Source organism: Grammomys surdaster, unplaced genomic scaffold, assembly GCF_004785775.1.
Source record: "Grammomys surdaster isolate TR1022 unplaced genomic scaffold, NIH_TR_1.0 352, whole genome shotgun sequence".
Taxonomy (NCBI): Eukaryota; Metazoa; Chordata; class Mammalia; order Rodentia; family Muridae; genus Grammomys; species Grammomys surdaster.
Window position 1 is genome coordinate 494,082 of NW_021604771.1, and position 8,625 is coordinate 502,706.

The following is an 8,625-nucleotide window of genomic DNA, read 5'->3' on the forward strand; positions in this document are numbered from 1 at the left end:
AGACATAATACAAAATATCTGTTAGTGAATGAGTGAATTGGATCACTCAATCCAAAAGTCAGGTATTAAACTCCTCCTTTCCCTCAAAAGACACTTTGTGACAGAGCTGGAGCCATGTCTTGGCAGTTAGGAGCACTGCCTGCTCTAGTAAAGAAGCCAGGATCCATTCCCAGCACCCAGCTCAATGACCATTTATAATTTCCAATTCCAGGGGAGCCTGCACCCTCTTCTGACTCCTCACTAGGCATGCAAACATGCATGTAGGCAAAACCACCAATATACATAAAATAACTTTTAAAAAAAGCTACTGCTGGGTGGTATACCATTTGCCTTAGCATGCCCAAAGCTCTGGATTTGATTCCCCACAACCCCCACACAACACAGAAGAGACACCCTGCCACCTACCTAAGACATGCTCATGATAAAGTCCACTAGACATCAGTCTAACCCCTCTAATCTCCTCATCCCCCCAACCACCACTTCTCTCCCTCTCAAAGCCGGATATATCATGTCCTGATATATTTCAGTTTTTTCAATGGTGGTAGTGGATTTAGTTGGGGTAGGGTTTGTTTTGTTTTGTTTTGTTTTGTTTTGTTTTGTTTTGTTTTGTTTTGTTTTTTGAGATGCTGTATAACTCTAGCTGGCCTTGAATTCACAATGTGTCTGGTCTTGAACTCCGAGATTTGTCTGTCTGCCTCCCAAGTGCTGGGACTAAATGCATGCACCACTACTACCCAGCCATGTAAAATACAAGTATGGGTGGAATATGTAAGAATTGCATTGAGTCTGTCAATTACCTCTGGTAATTACAGCCATTTCCACAGTATTAATTCTGCCAGTACCCGAGCACAGCATGTCTGTCTGCCCCTCATCTAATCGAAATCTTAAAACGTTTCATTGTAGAGGTCTTTGACCGCCTTGGTTAGATTTACTCAGTCTGAGGTACTGTTCCTTTTTTTTTTTTTCTAAATTAACTAATTAAAATTTTTAATGCATCCATGCTCTGTCTGAATGTACACCTGCATGCCAGAAGAGGGCATCATATCACCCATGTTGTTGCTGGGAATTGAACTCAAGACCTCTAAGAGCAGACAGCACTCTTAACCACTGAGCCATCTCACAAACCCCAGGTACTTTCCTTTTTAAAGCTATTGTGAGTGAACTCTTTTTCCTAATTTCTTACTACACAGAGTCTTTTGAGTGGGAGAATCATGTTACCTACAAGTAGAGACAATTTGACTTCTTCACTGTTTGTGTCCCTTTTCTTGACATACTGCTCTAGGAAAGACTTGAGCAGTATATTGAGTACAAGTAGAGAGAGGAAGCAACCTTGTCTGATTTCAGAGTTTAGAGAAAATAGTCTCAGTTGGTATAATGTTACCTGCACAGCCTTGCTGTAAGCATCTTTTATTCTGTTGAGGTATATCCCATCAGTTCCTAACCACTACAGGATTTTTACCATAAAGTTTGTGTTGTTTGTTTACAAGTCAGGGTGTCTCTGAGTAGCCCTGGCTGTCCTGGAACTTGTTCTGTAGACCACCCCGGCCTTGAACTCAGAGATCCACCTACCTCTGCCTCCTGAGTGCTGGGATTAAAGGCATATACCACCACAGCCAAGTGAAGCATGTTCCTTTAAAAATGTGTCTCATGTAGCTGAGGCTAGCCTTGACTTCTGATCTTCCTGTCTCCACTTTCCAAGTACTGGGGATTATAGGTGTGGGCCAGCACATGTGGCTGCCATTCCTTGGGCTCAGAAAGGAAGTCCCTTTGCTTTATAGAAAATACTTTATTATTCTGGGTTGGAGAGATGGCAGCTGCTCTTCCAGAGAATGTGGGTTTAAATCCCAGTACTCACATGGTGGCTCAGACCTCTGTTCCAGGAGATCTGACACTCTCCTGTAGCTTCCGAGGGCACTACAATCATGCAGTGCACTAGCATACATGCAAGCAGAACACAAATGCACATAAAGTAAATCTTTGAGAGTCTGTAAATTTTGTGTATGTGTGTGCACAAATGTGTGTATGGGTACCACAACAGCACGTGTAGAGGTCAGAGGACAACTTGCAGAAGTTGGTTCTCGCCTTCCACTGTTTGTTGCTAACATAGAATACAGGACTTCAGGTAGTGAGCACTTTGACCAGCTAAGCCACCCCACTGGCCTGAGTCACTTGGCTTTATGTCACCCAGCAAGAAAGCATTTTGCCCATCTACTATAAGGCCCTGTTGGCCTGAAGATGGGATGCCAACTTCCGTTTCCAACAAACACCAGGACCACAGAAGAAGTGTGACCGAGGGCTGATATCAGAAGCTGCATATGAAGCAATGCCCTTCTAGACTGCTGGACCCCTGAAGGACTTTCTCCTGACTGTGGCACTGCTGTTGGACCTTGGGCTCCAGTGTACTGCTCTCTAGGTCTCAGGCACAGGCAACTCTTGAAGGCCTTCATTATCCCCTGGACAAGCTCTCACCAGCTCAGGCCCAGGGATCCAGAGGGCGAGGGGTTCCTCTGTCGTGTTTATGTAGGAGATGACACTCCAATCAGTGAGTAGGTGACACTGTTTTTAAAGGGAAGGGCCGGTGGTGAGGAGAGGAGGGTAGAGATAGAAAACACAGGAGAACAGAAGAAGTGAAAGAGAGAGGTGCCCATGGCCTCCATGGAACCAGGGACATCGTAGACAGTACTTTGAAATCCTGAGCTTTAAAGGAGAGAAGGAATTAATTAAAATCCCCTATCTTCAAGACCCCACCTCACAAGCTGCTGCTTACCCATGACATCTGTGGGGTCCCCTGTCTCTGACTGTGTATCATCCCCAATACACCAGTAGGGGTCAGTCATTCCATCTGGAAACAGATTTCCTCAGCTCTGCAATCTCCCAGGCTGACTGGGAGACCCTGGAGAGGATTTCAGGACACTGACTACTAATCCAGCTCCATGCCAATGGCAACATATTTGGTCTTCCCTGAACCACGCACTAGAGCATGCCACCATGCCAGCTGTCTGGAGCTTCTGAACCACAGAACATGTGAGGAACCAGGAAGTCTGTGCTGCTAAGTTTGGAGGGACTTTTTTTTTTTTCTGAGACAGGGTTTCTCTGTATAGCCCTGGCTGTCCTGGAACTCACTCTGTAGACCAGGCTGGCCTCAAATTCAGAAATCCACCTACCTCTGCCTCCCAAGTGTTGGGATTAAAGGCGTGCACCACCACCGCCCGGCGTGGAGGGATTTTTGTTGGGTTTGTTTGGTTGGTTGTTGGTTTGGTTTGCTGCTATTGTTGGTTTTGTTTTTTCCGGGGAGAGTTTCTCTGTGTAGCCCTGGCTGTGCTGGAACTCCTTCTGTATACCAGGCTGGCCTCGAGCTCAAGAGATTAACCTTCTACCTCCCAAATCCTGGGAGTAAAGGCATGCACCACCACCATGCCAGCAAGACACTTTCTTAAGGGAACATGTGTAGGCTGAGATTTTTCAAAACCTACTTTGATAAGGGTTCTTAAAAGCTCTAACCTCCCTTCTTGCCCACCACCCACGAGAGGTAGTGGGAAAGAAAGGTTATTAGGACATGGGGGAAATTGACCTGTTTAGGAATAGCTCTTTAGGGCAATTCCAATCTTTGCTATCAGGATATCAGCCATTCAGTCTACTAGAAAACCGCCAAACATGAATCGGCAACTGCAGTCCAGTCTACTCAGCAGACACCACACACGAATCAGCAATGGCAGTTCGATCCATGCCTACCTGGATGCTGCCATGTTCCCGCCTTGATGATAATGGACTCAACCTCTGAATCTGTTAGCCAGCCCCAGTTACATGTTCTTTATAAGAGTTGCCTTGGTCATGGTTTCTGTTCACAGCAGTAAAACCCTAACTAAGACATCCACCAATCAGCCTGAGTCTGCAGAAGTGGGAAGAAGCTGCTGGAATCTCACTAGAAGTTCCTTGGCGAGTTAATCTCTATGAAGTTAATCTCGTTGAAGTCAAGGGAAGACTCTCATTGAAGTCAAGGGAAGACTTGCAACGTGGTTCACAGCCAACCAGTAACCAGAGCATCATCAGTGAAGACTAGCAAGGCGAAACAATACCCGGGTCTTGTCCCACCATCTGCAGTCATATTTATAGTCTTTCTAAACATCACACATCCTTTCACCTGTGCCTGCTTCAGTAGAACACTCTTTCACATGTCTGCTTTAGCAAAACATCATTATGATATAACTGAGTTTCCAAAGAAACCAGAAATTTCCACTTCAAACATGCCCATTGGCTGTGGTGGTGAGTTCCTTTAATCTTACTGGGATTACTGTGCCACAACAGTTTCTTTTTGTTTGTTTGTTCTGTTGTTTGTTTGGGGGCTTCTTGTTTGTTTGTCAACTTGACACAACCTAGAGAGAATACTCTGGGAAAGGGGACCACAATAGAAAAAAGAAGGGAAAAAAGCCTCCAGTAGATTGGTCGGTAGACAGGTTTGTGGGATTTTTTTTTTTGATATGGGAGGGTTGAGCACACTGTGAGTGGTGTCACCCCAGAGCAAAAAGTTCTGGGGTGGCTAGGAAAACAAATTGAAGAAGTAATGGGGATGGAGCCAGGAAGCAGCCCTCCTCTGTGGCCTCTGCTTGAGTTCCTGCCTTGAGTTCTGCCCTGACTGCCCTCCATGATGGACTGCAAGATAAAATAAACCCTTTCCTCCCTACGTTGCTTTTGACCAGGATCTTTATCACTGCAATAGAAAACAAACTAGGACAAACCCAAGCAGATTGTCATCAGAGCTTCTCCATACACTGTCACAAGAAACTCTCTCCTAGGCCTTATGGGGGCGACAAAGTTCAAAGTATTAAAATGTTCCCTCCATTTTAACAAGGGTGAAATTCAAATACCGAAGGACAAGACTGCTGAGGTGGCCCCGTGGATAAACAGTCTCGCTGCCAAGCTCAAGGACCTTGATTTGACTCCCCAGCCTGAGTTTGACCCCTGAGACCTACAGGATGGACGAAGAGAACTGCCCCTGCACGTTCTCCTCTGACCTCCAGGCACACACAGGAATGCCTCAACACACAAATCCATTCACATACACAAGGAAAAATAAATGTTTGGGGGTTGTTTTGTTTTGTTTTGAGACAGGGTTTCTCTGTGTAGCCCTGGCTGTCCTGGAACTCACTCTGTAGACCAGCCTGGCCTCAAACTTAAAGAGATCCACCTGCCTCTGCCTCCCAAGTGCTGGGATTAAAGGTATGTGCCACCATGCCCTGTATTGAAATTAATGTAATTTTAAAAAACCGTTTTAGTTTAGAAATGAGACCGCTTCCTCATTCAAACAGTTACTTGCATGTAAAGAAGACTACAGAGATGACTCCCTGGCCCTCAAGGAGTTAATCCATGGTTGGAGATCAACATGTTAGATGAAAACTAAGTGGGACCTTTCATTATTCACACGGAGCACTGCACATTCACAGAGAAGCTATCTTCTTACTTCAAAACATATGGAACTCCTTCTGTGTAGCTCTGGGCTCAGACCTGCGATCCTCTGCATTGTTCCCCTAAGTAGCTAGGCTCAAAGATGCTACTTAACACAGCTACTGATTTTTTTTTTAAAACATTTGTTTGGTTTTTTTTTTTTTTTTTTTTGGAGGCAGGGTTTCTTCATGTAGCCCTGGCTGTCCTGGAACTCACTCTGTAGACCAGGCTAGCCTTGAATTCAGAGATCCACTTGCCTCTGACCCCCCAAGTGCTAGGATCAAAAGTGTGTGCCACCACCAATGACAGTTTTTTTTTGTTGTGTTGCTTTGTTTTGTTTTGTTTTGTTTTAAGACAGAGTCTCACTATGCAGCACTGACAGGCCTGGAACTCAGAGAGGTTATGTTTTTATGCTTGTTTCTCCCTCCCCAAAGTGATGGGATTAAAGGCATGCACCACCATGCTCTGTTTTCCCTTTTAATTCAGTATGTGCTGCTGTCGCTGTGTGCCCGGAGCTTGTGGCAATAGTAGAGCACTTGGGTTTCCCCTCCCTGGAGCTGGAGTTGCAGATGATTGTCAGCCACCCGGTATGGCTCCTGGGAACTGAGCTTGGATCCTCTGCAGCAATAGGAAACACTCTAACCACTGAGCAATCTCTCCATCCCCATAACTACTTCAAAAGTTTTTAAATTACACTTATGGGTCGGGGGGGGGGGGGAGAGTGCAGGCCACAGCACTCATGTGGAGGTCAGAAGACAACATGGGGGTCAGTTCTCACCTTCTACCATGTAGGTTCCAGGAATCATACCCAAGTCATCAAGCACAGCAGCAAGAACCCTTACCCACTCAGCCATCCCTCTGGCTCTGGAGTAAGTACTCCTAATGGTGGCTATATGGATTCAGCTTGACCTCACTGTAGCCATCTTGATAACCACCACAGCCACTGCAAAGCAAACCTTGATTTTTCCTGCAGCCCCTCAGGGAACCACAGACATGTCCTTAGAGTAAAGGGTAGAGATTTGGAACTGTTTCAATGTCAGAGTCGCACCTGCCTGGCCCTTTGCTATTAGCTGAGGAGCACAAACGTAAGTTAAATGAGGTCACATTCCCCCTACCCTTTCCTTCTGATGCAGGTTTTAGCACTTGCTCTGGCTGCCACCTAAGGTCACACTTTTATCAGCACGTCCCCTCAATAAATTCAGATCACGCAACCTTGAATCTCATCTTCCTCTTTTCTGCAATCATTCTGCATCACACCCTTGCACCCGGCTCTCACACACTGGAACCTGACTGTCACTGCCCTGTCTGAGAAATCCAGTGTGTATTCTTACACTTGTGACGTCTGACTTCGTCCTAACATTGTGTCATGTGCCCCAACTCCAAGTCAGTCACAACCGTATTAGACAATGCAGAGATGACAGATAAACAGACAGATGCAGAGACGACAGACAGACAAATGCAGAGATGACAAATAGGCAACTACAATGCAATACAGAGAATCATATCACTAGGGAGGTAGAAGCAGGTGAACTCTAACATGTGGATCTCCAACCATGGATTAACTCCTTGAGGGCCAGGGAGTCATCTCTGTAGTCTTCTTTACATGCAAGTAACTGTTTGAATGAGGAAGCGGTCTCATTTCTAAACTAAAACGGTTTTTTAAAATTACATTAATTTCAATACAGGGCATGGTGGCACATACCTTTAATTCCAGCACTCAAGAGGCAGAGGCAGGTGGATCTCTTTAAGTTCGAGGCCAGCCTGGTCTACAGAGTGAGTTCCAGGCCAGCCTGGTCTACACAGTGAATTCCTGACCATTTAGGACTACACAGGGAGATATCCTCTAAGTGGGCCTGAGAGATGGCTCAACAGGGAAAGGTGCTTACCATCAAACCTGATGGCCCGAGTCTGAGCCCTAAGACCAACACGATGCAAGGAGACAACTGACTCCTGACCGCCACACACACTACCTTTGACACAAGTGTATTCACACAAATGCACACAAAGCAAATGAGTAAAAACACTATCAAATGCTTACAGTAGACTTTAATGTTTAACGTGTATGAATGTTTTCCCTTCATGTATGCCTGTTTACCACTTGCATGTCTGGTGCTTAAAAAGCCCAGAACTCCTGGAACTGGAGTTAAAAGATGGTTGTGAGCCACCACGTGAGTGCTGGGAATCAGAACCAGATCCTCTGGGAAAGCAGCAGCCAGTGCTCTTAACTGCTAAGCTATCTCTCCAGCCCCTGAGACATTCATTTTTATATAAAAATCTGTTCTGTTGGATTTTGTATTTTGAGAAAGGGTGTCATAGTCCAGGCTAGCCTTGGACTCACTGAGTAGCTGTTACGGAGTTCAAGACCTCCTAGGAAAAAAGACCACGGACTCAATCTAGATTATAATTAGTTAAATTTCTTGTAGCTGGTAGCAGGACAGCTATCTCTGAGCCAGATTAGAGACTGTCACTCAAAGGAGGTGAGTGAAGGAAGGATTTTTAAAGACAAAAACCACAAGGAGACTTTGAGGATCTGCACAAGTAAGCCACGAGCTGTTTTGCTCTGCCAAGACTAGGTAGTCAAGGCACATGAAAATAAGTCTTTGAATGGCCGCATAAGCAGGTTTACAGAAGTCAAAAGCAGTCATATCATAAAGAAGCAGATAGTCTTGGCTGTACGTTTCTGGACTGACTGAGTCAGAGTTACTAGGAACTTATCTTCCAGGGACTGGAACCAGAGACAAATGGCTAGTGGGTACCAAGATGGATGCCTAGCACAAATGGAGTATTATTTGCTTTGTTTTTGGTCAGGTTTGTTTTTTTGAGACAGAGCTTCTCATGTTGTGGTGGTCCCCAAACATAAACTTTTTTGTTGCTACCTCATAACTAATTTTTCAATGTTATGAGCCATAATATAATTATCCGTGTTTTCCAATGGTTTTAGGGGACCCCTGTGAAAGGATCAGTCAACTTCCACAGACCACTCCTCTCTCCAGTATGAGGAACTGTATGGATTAGAGGGTCCCAGCATTAGGAAGGCTGAGAACCGCTGGCTCAGAGGTTAAGAGCACTAGCTGTTTTCTGTAGAAATAGTGGATCAGCTTGGGAGTGTGGTTGTGTGGCTAGTATGTGCAAGGCTCTAGGTTCTGTCTCTAACACACACACACACAGAGCGAGAGAGACAGA